Source organism: Cupressus sempervirens, chromosome 3, assembly GCF_028749045.1.
Source record: "Cupressus sempervirens isolate cs-2001-9-10 chromosome 3, ASM2874904v1, whole genome shotgun sequence".
In the NCBI taxonomy this organism is placed as follows: Eukaryota; Viridiplantae; Streptophyta; class Pinopsida; order Cupressales; family Cupressaceae; genus Cupressus; species Cupressus sempervirens.
Window position 1 is genome coordinate 662,780,048 of NC_143120.1, and position 20,005 is coordinate 662,800,052.

Sequence of the window (20,005 nt, forward strand, 5' to 3'; positions counted from 1 at the left end):
CTCAAGATCACTAGAATGCTCTGCATATCGCTCTGCTCTAAATATGTTGAAATCATGATGAAAATGATATTGAATTCCTGCCTTTTGATAAAAAAATTCATTAATGCTCGATATGATGAGAACCATAATGACATAGTGTGTGATAGCTTATCATCCACTATTTGCACAAATTGCTCGATAGAAGCTTGTAACTCAACAACTAAACAAAACTTTGTTACTCCCAACTTCACTTGGTATGACCTAACTTTACACGATGATTACTGATACTAAACTTTTTGTAATCCCTCTTTATTTGGAATATTGATTTGGATCTTTTGCTTCCTTCCAATTGGAACTATTTAAGATGTGACCTTGAAAATACAGTTCCAATTCTTCCTTAGGAATTTAATTTGAAATGATGGAGTCACCCACTTCTTGAGTGACATGAGCATCTTCACTTGAACTAGCTTGCTTGGTAGATTTGAATCCACTGCTATCTCATATGCTTCCTAATGTTATTAGCTTTTGCTTTCTTTCCATCTTCAACTCTACCTATATTCATGCAATTCTTAGCTATATGACCAAGTTTAGTACATGTGTAACATCTTATTGTAGTATCCTTTCTTCTCAAGTGATGCCTTGCACAATTTATGCCAATGTGTCCATATTCTCCACAGTAATGACATCTACACCAAGTATTGTAGTCCCAACCAAATATTGCCTTTACAATTTTTTTAGCTAGATTGAATGGTTTAGATCTACATTCAGATGCCTTCTGACCTTGTTTCTTGCATTTGTGACATTTTCCTTCAAACTTTGGTTTCTCCTTGCACTCATTAGCTTTATGACCATGCTAACTACAATTGTAGCATTTTACATTGAATTTTTCCTTTCCATTACTCCAAATTTATTTGATGTATGACCAATATTACCATAGTAATTGCAAGTAGGTCTTTGATTCCTTTGAGCACATTGTTTGGAGGATTCACCTTCTTCTTTGTATCCAAGTCCTACTTTGTCCTTTTTCCTATAAAGATTCTACTCATTTTTCTAATTCAATTGATCCATGTCTGCTTGGGATTTCATTATTCTTTCATTGTGTTGCTTCTCAAAATTTAGATCAACTTCCAACCTTTCATTGATTTTCCTTTTAGTGTTTAAATAATTCCTTAACCTTTCATTTTCATATCTCATACTCATGATCTCTTCATCTGCATTGGAGAGTTGATTGATAACACTTTCTTGTTGAAGGGATTGATTTTGAGTTTCATTGTTCATTGCCTCCAAGTCTTCTTTTGCCTTATTTCTCTATTCCAAAATTTCACACAACCTTATTGTCTGAATTTCCTATTCTCTTTTCAATTTTCTTACCTCTTCTTGAAAGGAGCCATTCTTTTCTAGGAGTTCTTTGATTGCATCATTTTCTTCATTTGAACTACTTGAGGGGAAAAATTCTTCAATCTTCTCTTCAACATACTAGTGGTCATTCATCTATGTTTCAAGTTCCTTCCTTCTTTTTAGGGATTGGGAAAGATGCTCTTTTTTTTCCTTGATTTGAGATATGGCCATTTCTAGATCTAGATTTTCATTGTCAATAGCTTTCTTAAGTTCGAATATGTCCATTGTCCTTCATCTTTGCTCAAGCTATCAAATTTTATCCTAAGAACCACAATGCTCTAATAACAATTGTTGGAAATAATCAAGACTAGCTAAGTTACTGAGAGGGGAGGGGTGAATTAGTAACCTCAAAACTTTTGACAAATACAACACTTAATAACATAATCCATATATTAATAGATCTAATCTACTGCATGCATGAGAAACTAAAACCACAAAACACTTTGAACACAATATTTGGTGACCTAGAAACTTTCCAAATAGAAAGTAAAACTAGGGTGGGGATGATACCCACAATGAACACTTCTGATGATCTACCCTATTAGGAGCAATTAGGACTGCTAGGTCCACCTTGTTAGAGGATTTACAAATATACAATGAAGTATGCACTCGGTAAAGAGATTTAAGAAAAGACTGTTAAGTCTACCTTGTTAAAGGATTTGAAGTTGATTCACTTGTTAGGATGAAATAGTAGATTTGACTTACAATTGAATTGCTGATTAAGATCCTTGAAGTATTGATCACCTCTTTGTGAAAGATGTAACTTGACTACTCCTAATTTGACCTTGCTATACACTTTGCACTGCTGCTGATTTACATTCGCATTCTCATGCATCAAAATATTACATTCACTACTAAAATTGGGTATGATACAATAAATTACATATATACCAACCCAATTCTCATAATTACAAGGTTGAATAAATCACAAATTAACACCATTATTACTGAGTCGGCCCAAATGTAGAAACTTGGGTTTTGAAAGCTGACTTGGTGAATTTCTTATACTTGGCATCCACTATATTGCTTGGAATCGTCATGGATTTGGTAGAAATAGAGGCTCAGTCCATACTAATCACTCAACATAGCTTTCAACTTGGTGTACACTGGAGACTCTGTAGATATTGTGTCACTCAATAGAAACTGAATTCCATGTTTACCATGCCTACATTCGGTAAACACTAAATCTTCCTATCACTCAGTTAACACTAGGTTCATGTCATAAGAACTGAAGACTTGGTAGACACTACAAAGCTCAATAGCCACTAAACTATTTGATAAGAACTGAACTACTCAGCCTGAACTGCTAGAATTCACACTTGGTAATCACTGGAATGCTCAATGTGAACTGTGAAACTTGGTAACCACTAGATTGTTCAGCAAACATTGGAGACTGAACAAAGAGCTCGATAACCATACAAAATATAAATAAGTGTTGTCACTAATAACAAACATGGCTTAATGCCACTAGGTATATTGTTTTTGAGATTTTTTAAAAGAATTTCTTTGTAAGTATATACAATATATTTTCCTTCCTTTGCATGATTCTCCCCCATATAATATACATATTGTTTCTCCCCCTTTTTGACAATAATGCCAAAGTTTTATTCAAAACTAATTTACATAGAGACACCAATATAAGAAAGAAACTCATCATATACCTTAAGTATGAGTGCTAAAGTCTTATCCCAATTTTCTTGCAAAACTTTGCATGTATGTAGAGAAATTTGGACTTCTACAGAGAGTTCTATCATGTGATCTGCTATTGAGAAGTTGTTGTCATGGGTCAATGTTTTTTAGTAAACAATGTACTTCTGCATTGTGTCCATGATGGGAAGGATCATATTCTGAATATCTATTAGTGAAGATCGGGTCCTTTCTTCTTCTCTCAAAAATTCTACCTTTATATCTAACAAGAATCTAATTTTTATATAATGTGTAGAGCTTGAACTAGGGTCAAGTTGCAATTGTTGTGCACTAACCTTCAAATCTTCATCAATGTTTATTAGTTTTCTCTTTATTTCCTTTGTGAACTCAGTAACATTAGATCATTTTTCAAAAAGTGATGTTATATTTGTACAAGAGTTTTCAAGATTGGTCAAAATTGAGGAAAGTTCGACTTGCTAAATGTCAATTTGTTGAGAAATGTTCTCAAGCACTTTTTTAATCAAATTTCTTCTCTACTTTCTCAATCAATTTGTCTTGACCACTTGAGTCCTCATTAAACTTCTGGACTACCTCTTCTAATTGAAACAAAATGTGTTGAGAAGTATCAACTTCAACACCTATTACCTTAGTCAAAATATTCTTAGCCCTTTCTATGATTTTATATTATTTGTCTATTTCCTCTCTCAATTTCTTCTACTTTGCTTTATTTTGGAGGAGTTGACTAGCTATTTGCATTTGATCCATAGTGGCATTATCAAAATCCCACTTTTGAATTCCAATCTCTTCATCTAGGTCAATGTCCTCCTCTGTCTCCTTTCCACTCAAAAGTCTTGTACTTGGTTGAGCCTTAGGTTCAATTGCCTTTGTACTTAATGTCTTAGAATTTGGAATGGAAATAATAGTAGAGATAGTAGGGCTAGTGGAAAAAATTGATATCATACCAATAGAATAAATATTGACTAGTATGCTTACTAAATCAAAAACTAAAGTACTTATAGAAGTATCTAAAGCTATAGAAAATAAAACTGTAGAATCCAAAATTGTAGAACTCAAAATTGTACTCACTGTTGAAGAACACAAAATTGTAGAACATGTTATACTCATTGCTAATGATGTCGACTCAAGAACTAAAGAAGAGGAAAGCTACAACTTGGTAGATGAAGTGGTAGACACTTCCATTAGTGATGTTCTAAGCTATGAGGGAGCAAAGAGTGATTGGACATTTGATGTATCTGTTGTGGTCACAATAAAACTTGTTGAAGCTATCTCTAAACTTGATGTAGCTACTAATTTTCTTGGAGAATGAGGAAGTGAGGCAATGACTACAACTGTTATCTTCATAGGATTACTCTCCTCGTCATCTTCTTTATCTTCCTCAGTAGCTTCTTCCTCTTTATCTTCTTCAACTTCTTCATTATCAAACTGTACTGTCTCAAAGTATGTTCCTTCTTCCTCATCATCACTATCATCATCCTTGACTTCTACTAGAAAGTCACCTTGTTTGTGCAAGTGATAAATATTCTTCCACATACCTATAGCATTCTTGACTACATGCTCGATATCCTTTAACAAAATTAAACAAGTATTAAATCTAAGAGTCATCTTGTCTTCATTTTTCTTCAAAGACTCTTTTACCTCAACATCTATTTCTCTGTAACAACTACCTCAGGGTTTGTTCATAGATATCTTTTTTTGTCTATGTAGTTGAGTCCCATCTTGGCTTCAACTTCTCTAATAGCTTATTAGAGATCTGAGAGGCTATCTAATCAGGGGAATACTTCCATTTACCCATCTTGGTTAGCATTAATTCTTCAATATGTTTCTTCTCAGCTTCTGTCATGATCTCATACTTCAATAATTTGAAGTTGGTTATACTTGCACCTTCTTCCAATTGTTTTAGTTTTTCCTGGAAGGTGGGAGGAGGCTTATTAAACACAACCTCACTACCTTTCTTTTTGAATCTCCTAGTAAATACTGCAGTGGATGGCTTAGGTGGCTTGGTGATGATCACGTTGCCTTTCTTCTTTACTAGCTCTTCTTCCTTTTCTGACTCTTCTTCATCCTCTACTTCATCATCATCTTCTCCCTTATCCTCGGTCAACATAAGAGGTGTGCTAGCTTTGATTTCTTCTATTCTCCTCTTGCCTTTGTTAACTGCCTGTGGAAGCTTGATTTCAAGCTCTATTCTTTCCTTAGCCTCATCATATGTTCCAAAGTGTGGTACCTATGGATCAACAGGTTTTTTTATCAAGGCTTCAATTATGTCCTTTGCTTCATTAATGTTTACCTCATAGGGAAGAGGTTTTACCCATACAACTCTTGGATTTACTACCTAAATGTAGACTTTGTCACTATCTACCATGAAACAAACATCATTTTTGTAATCTTCAACCAATTTTCTAGGAATCCTGAATCTGGTATTCATTTTCTCCTTGAAGACGTCAAAGTAATTATCCATTATGTCGACAAAATTCTCACCCATTTCTACAATATACTTTTTAATCTTATACAAAACTAGCACATCCTTTCTCCATATGACTATACCTTTTGAAGGGAAAAACTTTTGAACATAGAAAAATAGATATGTCAACAATGAATCAAATTTGTAGGGGTTGTTCTTGGATGTCCTAATACTTTCCATGTTTTTGTTAAACTATTTCAATAACAAGTCTGCAAGATCATATGATAGATTTTTCTTCACGACTTTGAATGCTAAGTCTACTACTTCACACGACACACTATTTAAATGAATAGAATTGTAGATTTTGTGTGCCATCACATATATGCCAAATTTCAGTTCTCCATCTATTACACTACTAATCTTCCTACCTATGTCATCCCACTTGGCTAGGATTTTCCTCCCTAACTCCACCTGACCTATGGTTTTAGTAGTTTTGGCTTTGGACTATCAAATTTTAAAAATACTTTGAAAGGCTTCCCCAGCTTGAGATGCATACAATATACAAATTATGCTACCAATGCAATATTTTTTAAGTTAATAATAGTCTCAATCATCTTTAAGCTTGGTCTTCACACGATATATTTCTTAGTGATGAAAACTAGTTGCTCAAGCCATAATTGACCATTGTGAACTCAACTTAGGATGTATCTGATCCATTTGATTTGGAAACTTTAGGTTAGGTGGGGAATGTGGGTTAAACCCTTATCTTCCAAGTGCTTATGTTTGGGTTTAAGAACACCATTCACAAACAATTCACCTAGGGCATTATCCATCTCTAGGGTTCCAATTTCTTGAATTGCACACTTAAAATGAGTTCAAGTACCTTAGGAGGGATCTACGATTGCACTCCATTTGAATCTAGGGTTTCTGCAATTGCTAGTACAAGTTTGAAATCTGGTGGTTTCCATTCGACTCCTTGGACCAACATTTCTAAACCTTTAGTTCCCTTGCTGCTACTGCTTGATGTTGCCATGACTAATTGGTAGGATATGGAAAACTTCAAAAAAAAATTACTATAAATTCTGCTTGAAATGGCTTGATTGCTCTATAGATCACAATAACACTTTAAAATTTTTGGTGAAAAATGAATTCAACTTCCTACCTTTTCATAATATTTTTCCATTAATGCTCGGTATGAAAGTAGCTATGATGAAATCATTATTCTTGATAGGCTATCATCCACTTTTTGTTTAGATCACTCGGTGAATGCTTCATAACTCGGTAACCAAACATGTGTGACTATTTACTCCTAACCTTTCTCGATAGAGTCCATGACCCAACCTTACTCAGTAGAGATAGTAACTCAGTGATAATTGATACTAATCTTCTATGATTCCCTTGTATCTTGAATATTGATTTGGGTCTTTGTTTCCTTTCAATTTTGGAACTATTTAGATGTGATCATGATAACGCAATTCCAATTCTTACTTAAGAACTTAGATGGAAATGGTGGAGTCACCCACTTCTTGAGTGACAACCATCATTACTTGGACTAGCTTCCTCGATAGAATTAGGAATCCATTTTTGCCTCATTTTATTTATGATGTTATCTACTTTTCTTTTCTTGTCATCTTCAATTCTACCTATATTCATGCAATTCTTGGCTAGATGACCAAGTTCTATACAAGTGAAACATCTTATGGTGGTATCTTTCTTTCTTGTGTGATGTTTAACATAGTTCATGCCAATGTGTCCATACTCTCCATAGTAATGACATTTGCACCAGGTGTTATAGTCCCAAAAAAATATTGCTTTCACAATTTTCTCTACTAGATTGAATGACTTGGTTCTACAGTTTGATGCCTTGTGACTTGTTTCTTGCATTTATGACATTTACCTTCAAATTTTGGTTTCTCTTTACATTCATTAGCCTTGTGACCATGCTGATTGCAATTGTAACATTTACCATTGAATTTTTCTTTACCATTACTCCAACATTTGTTTGATGTATGATCCATCTTACCATAGTGATTGCAAGTAGGTCTTTGATTCCTTTGAGCAACTTGTTTGGAAGATTCACCTTCTTCTTTGTATCCAATTCCTCCTTTAAGTTTTTGTCTATAGAGATTCTACTCATTTAGTTGATTCAATTGATTCATGTTTGCTTGGGATTTCATCATTCTCTCATTAACTTGCTTTTTAGTGTTTAGGTCATTTTTCAATCTTTCATTAATTTTCTTTTTAGATCTGAGCTCACTTCTTATTCTTTCATTGATTTGTCTTTTTGAATTCAGATAATTTCTTAATCTTTCATTGATCTATCTTTGGCTCATGATTTCTTCATTTGCATCAGAGATTCGATATATAAGATTTTCATGCTGAAGGGATTGGTTTTGGATCTCATTGTTTCTTCCATCCATTTATTCTTTCATTTTTTTTCTTTGTTCCAAGATTTCACATAGCCTTATTGACTAAATTTCTTGTTCTCTTTTGAGCTTTCTTATTTCTTCTTGCAGGGAACCATTCTTCTCTAAGAGTTCCTTGATTGCATCATTTGCTTCATCTGAATTGCTTGAAGGTAAAAGGTCTTCAATCTTTTCTTCAATTTACTGATAATCATTCTTTTGATTTGCAAGTTCCTTCCTTCATTTTAGGGACTAGGAAAGTTTCTCTTTAGCTTTCTTGAGTTGTGCAATGGCCATTTCTAGATCTATCTTTTCATTGTCAATTGTCTTATCAAGTCTAAATATCTCTATTGTCCTTGATCTTTGCTCAAGCTGTTAAGCTTTTATCCTGAGAACCACAAATGTTTTGATACCAATTGTTAGAAATATTCAAGACTATGCTAGGTTACTGAGAGGGCAGGGGTGAATCAGTAACCTCAAAAGCTTTGTCAAATTTAGATCTTAATTGTAATAATCCAATAACCATTAAATCATTAAATTAGATCTAACTATATGCATGAGAAACTGAAAACATAAACATTCATGACACATGAACACAATGATTTGGTGACCCAAAAACCTTCCAAATAGAAACTAAAATTGGGGTGGGGATGATACCCAAAAAACTTCAATGTTGCAGCATAAAGTTGGCCTATTAAGGCTTACAATGATCTACCCTATTAGGAGCAATTAGGACTGATAGGTCCACCTTGTTAGAGGTTTTACAAACATGCAATGAAGTATGCACTCGATAAAGAGATTTGACAAAAGACTATTAATTCTACCTTGTTAGAGGATTTGGACCAGTTTACCTATTAGAATGAAATAGTAGATCTCTAACTTACAACTTGATTTTCTGATAGAGATTCTCTGAAGTATTGATCACCTTTATGTGATAGATATGACTCTACTACTCCTTTGTTGATATGGCCTTATAATACACTTTGTTGCTGATTCACATTCGCATGTTTCTTACATATTATTCACTTTCACTTTTCATACATGCATACATACATTGATTGATTCATATTCATATATTTGGATATGATACGATACATTATATATATATATATATATATATATATATATATATATATATATCAATCCAATTTACAAAATTACAAAGTCAGCCAATATATAAGTTAACACCAATATTACAAAGTTAGCTCAAATGAACACACTCGAGTTCTGAAGACTAACTTGGTGAAGTTCTGATACACGACATCCATTTTCATTACTCAGCATTGTCATGCATTCGGTAGAAGTAGAAGCTTGGTCCATACTAATCATCTCAGAATAGTATCAAACTCAGTTTGCACTAGTGACTCGATAGATATTGTGTAACTTGGTAGAAACTAAATTACATGTTTACCATGACTGCACTTGGTAAACATTGATCATCGCATAGCTCAGTTAATACTAACTTCACTTCACATGAACTGCTAGCTTAGTTTGAACTACAAAGATTGGTAACCATTGGACTACTTCGATTGAACTGCTTGACTTCATATTGCCTAATTTCACTTGGTAACCACTGGCATGCTTGGTAGGAATTGTAAAGCTCAATGGCTACTGAATTACATGGCAAACACTATAAACTATTCAATGAGCTTGGTAGCCATACAAAATTTGAATAAGTGTTGTCACTAATAAAAAAATTGACTTAATGTCAACAGTCTATGTGACAACTCAATTAATTATGCAAACTCCAGTGTTGTAGACACCTTGTGTTGAATTAGAGTTGCTTACTCCAATGTTGTCAACATGACAACTCATAAGAGTACGCAAACTCCTAAGTGTCTCACCTAAGAAATAATAAAATAATAAAATAATAAAATAATGCATTGACCTAAGTAAACTTAAGTAAATTTTAAATAGTGAGTACTTATTTACACCAACAAAATTGTTGTCACACCTATTAAAAAACCCTCAGGAAATAATCATACCTTATGTTTTGCAAGATTATTCATAATTTGATCTACAAGTATAAAATGGGGATACATTAAAACTTTGGTTATATGTTTTATTTTTTATTTCCCTGAGTCTTTTGACCTTTTATGTATCTTAAGTCATGACCCTAAATGTTTAAAGTTGTGATGTCACAAAATCTTCTTAATCTCTTCATCTCTCTATTTTGCTCTCCAATTATTTTGGTAGTTGCAAAGCTGGTAATCTTTAGGTCACTACAACATCACAGGAATCAAGATTAACTTTCAAGTTAGGGCCATGAAGAGGAGATTAACTAAAGATCATAGGATCATGGCTTTTGTTTGTCTTAAGATATTTTATGTTGCGAAGATGCAGAAGGTAACCATGAGTAATTAAATCTTGAGTCATCGCTACATCTCTTACAGTTAATAGTAACTTGGGGTTAAGGTTGACAAGTGGAGATAGCTTTTCATTATAGTGTTCTAGGGTTAAAAGGTGAGTTAAGGTTTACAGTGGTGAAGCCACAAGAAGGGTGACAGTTAAGTCTAAGGAAGTTTTTGCTATGTCGCAAGGTTTAAAGATGTTATGCATTTGACAATTGTGAAGTAGCAAAAAGGTTAAATTTGAAGTCTTCGCAACATTGCAAGCATCATGAATGATAAGTCATTAATTGCAAAGAAGTAGGAAAATGTTAAAAGATGAACTTTGTTGCTTCGCAAGGATAAAGGGTTAATTAAGAGGGTAAGCTGTGAAGTGTAGATAGAAAATTTCACACCTTCATTTTTGTTAAGCTGTGGTTAGAGTTTGAGGAAGAGATGTTTCAATAAAAGGCCAAAATAACCATTTCGTTGGGTAACTATGGTTAATGAAATGGAGAGGTGAATGGTTGTGAAGCTGTGAGATAGTTAAAGTAATGTAGTTTGCTACTTTGTGGGGTATTAACAAGTAGTTTAATTTTAAGATGCAATGCAACAATGATGTTAAGATTGACATTATTCACTACATGTCCATAGTGTGGAATGATGAGCCCTTAACTGTTAGGACATTGAGATCAAGGATCAACTAAGGCTTTAGCCTCTTTGTAGGTCCACACGATAAACAAGAAAGTAAGTTTGTGAAGAAGAGATCTATCTAAAGCACAATGTCACAAGGTCAACTTGATAGTCAAAAAATAAAGTGGTGAATTTGTGAAATGGAAAAGATAGCCATTTTCACATAGTCGTGGCCAGAAATAACGGATAGGAAGTTGATTGCCACCTCACAACCTACAATTTTAAAGGCCAAAAAAAAAGTTAAAAAGTGCATGTTCAAGCTGGAAAAGGATGATGAGTTGGAAGTATGAATAGTGTTGAATTTGAAGACATAGTAGCTTTTCAAGTACTAAGAAGATTTTGAGCATGCCAGTCTAATGTCATTAATGCCATGCTCCAAAATGTAGAAAAGGATAAAATGCTAAGAAGAACAAAGATTTCATTACCAATTTCAGAGTGAAATTTGAGTTGTAGAGCAATTTTTAGCATATAGAGTTCAAAATTATGATATTTTGAAGCTATGGCATAGAAGGAAGGATAATTGATTGCCTAAGCTCAAATTAAAGAAGTTGCATCAAAAGGGAAACTCCCTAGCCCTTTCACTAATGAATGGCTTCATTTTTTACCAGTTCTTCCAACCTTTAGTCTACAAACAACCATGCATTTAGAGACCCGTGTAGTTTCTATAGAGATGCAGAGATGCTAGATAGGAATGGAGGTGAATTTTTCTGCTATTTTTACAAGAACAAGATAGAAAAGGTCTCTATATCCAACTCCTAGAACAAGAATTTGGAAAAATTGATCATGTCTAAGGTGTTCATTGATTTTGATATATAAAGGTGTTGATTAAGTCTTATAACCCTATTATTATATCATTTCTTAGGAGGAACAAAAGTATTTTTTCTTGTTAGACAAAGAAAAAAATATTGAAGCTTTTGATTTGGAAGGACCTATGTCTTTGTCAATTGACCTAGAGAAATTCAATGAGAATTTCAAAAACCATAAGAGTTTCTACACTGGTAGAACTATGACAAGGCATATTCCCATGGTAAAAAAGGAGAAAGGAGATATACCTAAGAAGGTTGGAGACTTTATGCCTCTAGGGTTTTTTTAGATATATCTTCATAATACAGTTTTTGGCCTAAACAAAGTCCTAGGCTCAAATGGAACTATGGATGCTAGTAGTACACATTACATCATGTAATTGAATATCCAAGACCCATACATCAATGTTGGGTATGATTATGTCACCTACATAGCCAACAAAATTCATGATGATATTGTTTTAGCCCAAGAATGTTAGAAAATTGGTTAAGCCCAACAAATGTTATGATGAAGGAAAACCATTAGGGCATGACTAGGGAAGTGTATTTATATTTGAAGATTACACAGTTATTAGGGTTTTTGGATTCCCTTAGCCTCTCCATCTTCTCCCAAAATTTATCCTAGAAATATTAGGAATTATGTAGTTCTTTTGGCAATTAATTTCATTAAATATAGAATACTTAGGTCAAAATGTTAGGAAGGGCACTTTTTGAGTAGATGCTCCAAAATTTGAGACTTTGAAATTGAGAAAAGGGAAATTAAAGAAACAAATGCATTCATGAGAGATTATAACTTGAAAATTGTTCCTACAAGAACATATGACCCTTTCAGTATAGTTAGGACTGCCTTAAAATAGATGAGGGGATATAAACTACCACCAACCAAGGGCTTGTGGGAAGAAGATGTAATTGTAGATTACTTGGATGAAAATGTTTGGAAAGAAAGCATGATAAAATGGAAGATGTGATGAGCTTTGAAGAAGTTTGATCCATCCTTCAAAAGTTTTTATCATGGCGAGACCTATTGGCCAAGGTTTGATAAATGTATAGAAAATTTTGATGATATTGTAGCACAAGTCCATGAAGATATCAAGAATAGAGTAGATCTTGGGTCTCCTAAATAGGATATTATTGTGGAAATGAGTGATGATGAAGACCAACCAAAAATCTCAGCATGGGTTCATCAAATAAGGAAGAAGCAAAAGTTGGTAGAAATTCCTAAAAAGGCAAGAGAAAAAGCTTTGCAAGTCACGCCAAGGAATAGCCAATATTTTGACAATGTAAGGAGAAGCTTCCTGATGGCTCAAGCTATTGAGGATAATAAAAGGGAAAATAACTTAGAACTTCAAGCCAAAATAGTTGATGGTAGAATTATTGAAGCTAGTGAGTTCATGAATGATGATAACTTCATAAAAATAGAAGAATTAAAAAGCCTCTTATTCAAACTGAAATAGAATGAATTGATCTTGCTGATGAAACTAGGTGACTCCAATGAAAGGATGGTAGAAATGGTAAAAAAGCTATAGGGGTATGATCCTGCAAGTGAATCTCTGATTGTAGAAGAGGCAAGAGAGTTGATATAGAGAAGTGGCATGAACTTTTTTCCTAAGATGGGATATCAGTTCCTCTTTCTTGCTTGATTAAGTGAGAAGACAAGAGAAAACTGTCTCTTTTGAGGATGTAGACCAGCAAGGAGAGCTAAGAGGATCTAGTTATAGCATTGATGCTCAAACCATGGTTATATGGAGCTTGGCTTTAGAAAATGAAAAGCCTACTCTCATGAAAATCAAAGAATCCCCTAGAGGGAATGTTATCTTTTGGAATGTTCACTCTACATGTAGCAGCTAGATTTATGGACTAATGAATTCAACATCACTACTTGGAAAGAATAGAATTGATGTGTTGGAAGAATGGTTAGATGGAGACTATAAGAGGTATAATAATATGAGGAACTATGAGGAGGAGATTAAGAAAACATTTGTCCTAGAATAGAGGAGCTTCCAGTTAGAAAATTAGATAGTCACATTGAAGAATACTACTAGGCCTACAAATAAGATTAGAGATAAAGATGTGTAAACAGAGGGCTATGCACTTGAAATAGGGGATGTAATGAGCCAGGCCATGGCTACTGATGAAGAGGAATTGGAATCAAGCAAAGAGAGAGAGATCAAAACCATAAAGAATTCGTTGATTCACAAAATAAATTCTTTGAAGTGTGCCTCTCAAAATGTACATAGCAATTATATTGTTTTTCAAGGGGCGGCGTATTAGTGATCTAAGGTAACTTTCTTTTTGTCTCCCTTATTCACCACATGGGGCCCATACACCCAATTTTTTGAAATTCTTGTACCCATGCTAACATAGAAGGACTTACCAAAAGTGGCAATTATTTCTATTAGGAAATTGATTAATAGGGTAAAGGAATTGAAAGGTTTCTTTGTAGGAAAATTACAATTAATTCATAATAAGATGAAAATAATTTCTATAGGAACCCCAAATTTTGTGCTTGGCATATTAGATGAAAATGGAGGAGTAAAGGAGTGGCAAGAATGGTCATCTTCTTTTGATGACATTCTAAATCATGCTAGGTTTTTAGCTTATTGCAATGGTGAGGTAGATGTTATGGTAGTTTATGATTTAGTTGATGTTTTGTATAAATTGGAAGCAGAAATGGGCAAGGTGACTATAGAGGTTAAAGCCATCATAGATGCTAAGTGGACTAAGTGCCTTGAGGAACTGAATGGAATTAGAGATGCCACTTGGCTAGATATAGAAATGGACATAGCTATCTAGGAAGTTATAGCTGGAATAAAGGCCTTACCATTTGGGGACAATGATTAAACAATTAAAGTCACAGCTAAAAGGCAGAAGAGACAAAGTGGAGAAAAGACAGTGAAAATGATAGGTTGTTAAAGTGCAAATGGATTCATGTTAAAGACATCTGAAGGAAATTTCCACCGTAATGCCCCACCATGTGACCCAAAAGAAGTTAACCTAAAGTTTTACTAAGTTTGACAAACATTTTTTTTAAGATAAAGATACAACAATAGTTATAGAATAGTGGAAGCAATTAACATACACTCGTACATCAACAACACATAAACATGTTACAACTCTTAAGTGTCCCATGACATTGAATAACATTTTAAGTTTAATTAATACTAACTCCAATATATAATAAATCCTCATCAAAGAATAATATACAAGTATGAATCCATTTAAATAATATACAATCATCTTGAATGCCACTAGGCAATAATCATAATGCACCATCATCCACTATACAGGTCACAGGATATGAAGGATTGAAATAATATACATCATCTTGTAAGATTTATGAAATCAAATACAATGCACTAAGTATAACCATCCATCATAGAAATACAGGAATAGATAGAAAGGGACATCTACAAAAACCCATCCAACAACAACATCTCACGGTCAGATCTCAATGGTATAAGAAAAAGCACTACCACTCGACCTCATGGAGCCCAAAAAGGTCCACTCCCACCCTACTAAGGAGATAAACTCAAGTCCCAAATAGGATAAAAAAATCAAAAGTCAAAAGCAACATCTTGGTTCAAGTAATCACCTAAAAGAAAACTATCTCAAAGGTTTCCAAGACACAAGTATCAACTAATCCCAGAGGCAACACAGACATGTAGGAAATCTACTATGCAAGTGGGCAAGTGTCATTGCATGAACCAACTCTAGGTTTTCTCGGCTAGTCATTTAATCCTCTGCCCCCCTAGTGACTCTATGTGGCACTGGTATCCTTGCGTACTGATAAGGCATACTAACGAATCAACTCTAAGGTTACCCAGCTAGTCTTTTAATCCTCTGACCCCTTAGTGACTTTCTGTGGTACCAATATCATGCTAATTCATTTTAAACCCATTTAATAAAATGTCATCACTTATTAATTAAACCTACAATGGGTTACCCTGGCAGCCACTTTGGGCCCCGGCCTCCATTGCAAGCCACTTCCCAACTTAACATACAGATAACCTACCCTAAGCTCAGTAAAAGAAAAAGATCACATACCATACATCAGTTCTTAAACAAGCAACTGACAAGTATTGAAAAACACTAATCATAATCACAGATTCCACCAATACGATCATCCTAACAAGATTGATCCCATAATCAAGTATACATAAACCAATCCATGTCATAACATGACATCACCAAGAACAAATCATACAAACACCTTAGTCCTATACGAGTGACTGGAAAGAAATCCAAATACAACCGATTGAAGATGTGAAGGTTATATCAGATAGATCACACCCTTCACCTTAGTTTCACAAAAGAACACTAGAAAGCAATAACAGTCAATAAATCAACACACATCATAGAGCATACCAAACACATTACCATGGTTGAGAATAAAAGATTGAGATCAAAACATCATCATGACATCACAGCATAGAACTCTCGAGCCTCTGCTAATACAACTTGATTTGGTCAAAGTACTAAGTCAACCCCAAACTCGACATATAAGAAAGCATACAACTAATAGTGTAATTCACAATCAATTTGGTTTTGCAAACACAACTTGATTTTAATGATAGAGTCTAGGTTTCAATATTGATATATATATATATATATATATATATTCGAACTGATAAGGTTTACCAATTTTCCCTTACAACTAACTGATATCTCAGTTTAAATCGAATCACAACATTACCAATAACTTATAGAAATGCAAGGGTCACAATTAAATATTATAAAATAATTTAAAAATAATAACTATTTATTAAAGTATTAAAATAATAATTAATGATTATTTAATAAAATAATTACAATTTTATAAATAATCAAAATCATTACATAATAACATAATCAATACATTTAACTTTATTAAATAATATTTATTTATTAATTAAAAATTAATTTAATTAATTAATAAATACTTAAACTTAAAATAATTAAATTATTAATTATTAATATATTTAATAAATTATTAAAATTATTATTAAAATTTATTAATAAAATTTTAATTTAATAAAATTTAAACAAAACAAAATAAATAAATAAATTTTAAACACCCAAACCCATGTGTTTAGTGCCTGCACGACCAGCAGTAAAGCTACCGCAGCAGAGTACTATTCCATTAGCAGTACCTGCTGCCACAGCAATACTGCTACCATGGCAATACATCACCATCGACGATAAGGAGAGGAGAAGAAGGGGGTGGGGGTGGTGGCCCCTACCCACTCAAAATATTATCACTATTTTTAAAAAAATTTAAAAACAATAAAATACATTCCCCCTTCCAATTTAAAGGATTTTAATTTTTAAAAGATTTTACATATAAATTTATAATCATCATAGTAATTACCAATTACTGTGATATATATATATATATATATATATATATATATATATATATATATATATATATATATATATATATAGTAAATTTCCAAATAAGGACCTAGTAAAGAAACTTAGATTAAACAATCGAAATCCATAAAACAAAATTGATTTTCCTTTCAAAACCCACATCCTAGTTTTTCATTCAATCAAACATAGGTTTCAAATTAAATCCATTCCTAGAAATTCTCATGAAACAAAGAGCGATAAAACATAAACAAGGGTTTTCTAATCCTTAAAGCATAACAATTATTTCTCAATCAAGAACAATAAACTCGCATGCAAGGATTTCAATCCCCAAAGGATTCTGCTAATAGGAAAAACAACAGACACAGAGAAGACAGAAGATTGAAGAACAGAAACCACAGTACAAATAACCATGAGATCCTGCCTGGATATGATGCTAAGATGACAACCTTACGAAACACGCAAATGAAACCCCCTTTTTTTTCTTTTTTTCCCCCTCTCAAATTGCTCCTCCAAAGCCTAGATAATGAAAAATGAACTCTAAATTGCTAATAAGGAGCTCTCCCCTAAATTTGGGGCACTGAATGTGCGATCCCCGAGGGAACTCGTTGATCACAACCCTTTAACTCTTTATTTACTTATCTTTTACATTTTCATGCACACTTTAAGCAATTGATGCAGGAGCATCTTGCATGGAAAATTATTGAAAAAAAAAAAATTATTGGAAAAAAAAAGTTGAAAAAAAAAAAAAAATCTGGAGGAGAGAGAAAGTGACGAAAATTAGAGGAGAAATAATAAAAAAATTTAAAAAGGGAAACAGAAGAAAAGAAAGGAAAAGAGGATTTTTATTTTCGAGGTGCATAGGTGGCATAAATAGAAGAATAAAATAAAAATAGTTGTCATTACATTAATCGAGGTGTGTAGGTGGCATCTTAGAAGCTTGTGGAAAGTTTCTTAAATCTTGCATTTAATATTTGTTGGGTGCTTAGTTGTAATTCTAGAAGGTTATGGAAGTTTTAGAAGGTTGTGGATATTGTGTAGGAGGAATTCTAGAAGGTTGTGGATAAGTCATGCATGGGGTGGTAAGTGCCTATTTAAGCAAGGCATATAAGCATTTCTAAATCAAGCTCAAGGGGGAAGCTTGAGGAGTAGAAGCTCAAGGAGAAGCTCGAGGAGTAGAAGCTTGAGAAGTAGAAGTTGTGGAAGGAGAAGCTCCAAGAGAAGCTTGATATCATCTTGTGGGTGTTGTAAGGATCTTTAAGTATAATAAAATTTCTTGTGAAGCATTTTTTTTTATTTCTCTTGGTCTCTATATTGTTGCTTTCTTGATTGTGAGTGGGTAAGGGTGGTGTGGCCCTCTATCAAGTGGTATCAAAGCGTACCTACATGAGTGGTATCAGAGCAGGAGATCCTGAGTGTACAAGCAGATCGTCGAAGTGTGAGGCAGTTTGTACCAGGACCTTGGTTGGGCAAAGTTTATCAGAGCTTGTGGATTGCAAATCTGTTGTCCTAGACTTGTGATGTGGTTCCTGATTGTTCGTGCGAGGTGGCAGGTTGCGATCTGACTTGCAAACAATTCAAGGTTGTCACAAGGAGCGCAGGAAGGATTTGTTGCAGAGGGTTTACGAAGATCTTGGGAGATGGCTCCAAGAGGATTGGACCCTAAGATGATTGCAAAAATCCATGATATAGTGGAGAGGAATTTTTCTAAGATGTTTGCTTGGTTGGATGCTAAAGCTAAAGAGGTCAAGGTGGAAGAGGTTGGTTTTGCTAATCAGTTTGTGGAGTCTGATGTAGAACCTGCAGAGCAACTAGAGGTTGTTGCTGAAGATATTCCTAATGTTATCGATGTTGGGACAGATGTTGGTTTTCATGATCAATTAGTTGAGACTGCAAAGCATTTGGTTGTGGATGATTTGGTTGATGTTCGTGGTGATTTATATCTTGCAGAGCATCTTGTTGTGAGCAATGAGATTGTTGGTGTTGAGAGTTTGGCATGTGTTGATGGAGATCTACATGTGGCTGTTGATGTGGGGTTTGTTGCTGCGGGTATGAACTCACTAGTTGCTGATGTGGATGAGAGTTTTCTGTTGAAGCATTATGTTCAGTTTGTTCCTGGGAATGAGCATGTTGATTGGATGGTTGAGATTCTATTAAGTGGTATCAGAGCATACCTACATGAGTGGTATCAGAGTCGTACTTCATCAGCAATTTAAAATATCTTTATTAAATTAATTTGCTTTCTCTCTTGAATTTATTTTATTTTATTTTAATTTCATACATACAAATTATTGAATTGAATTTAAAATAAACTTTATTGACTCTATGTTTTCTCTCTCTTATTAAATCATGAGATGCTTTAATAATATATTTATTAATTCAACTAACAATATTATTTAGAGTTTATTAATTAAAATAAAACTCCTAAATAATTATTATTAAATTAAATAAATATAAAACACCAAAATTAGAACTATAACTTTATCTTTAAATTGAATTCTTTTATTTAAATAAATTCATGAGACGTTTTAATAATATATTCAACTAATAATATTATTTAGAGTTTATTATTAAAATAAAGCTCCTAAATAATTATCATTAAATTAAACAAATATAAGTACGTCAAAGATAGAACTTTAATATAGTCTTATAAATTTAATTCTTTCATGCACATTTAAAGAACTTTTTAATTAAAATATTCTTTTATATTTTCTTTTCCTCCACTTTATTAATTAGTGCAAGCACTTATTTAAAGCATAGTTTATTATTTAAATTAATAAGAATAATTTAAGCTCATTATTTAAATGCAACTCTAATTTAATAATTATTGATTAAATAATCACAATAAAACAATATCAAATCTTTAATCTTTTAATAGTTTAATTCTATTTTTATTAACTTCTTAAATTAGATTTTTAAAGTGAATATTTTAAATTGAAGTACATATTTAATAATATAATTAAATAACATCATATTCTAAAC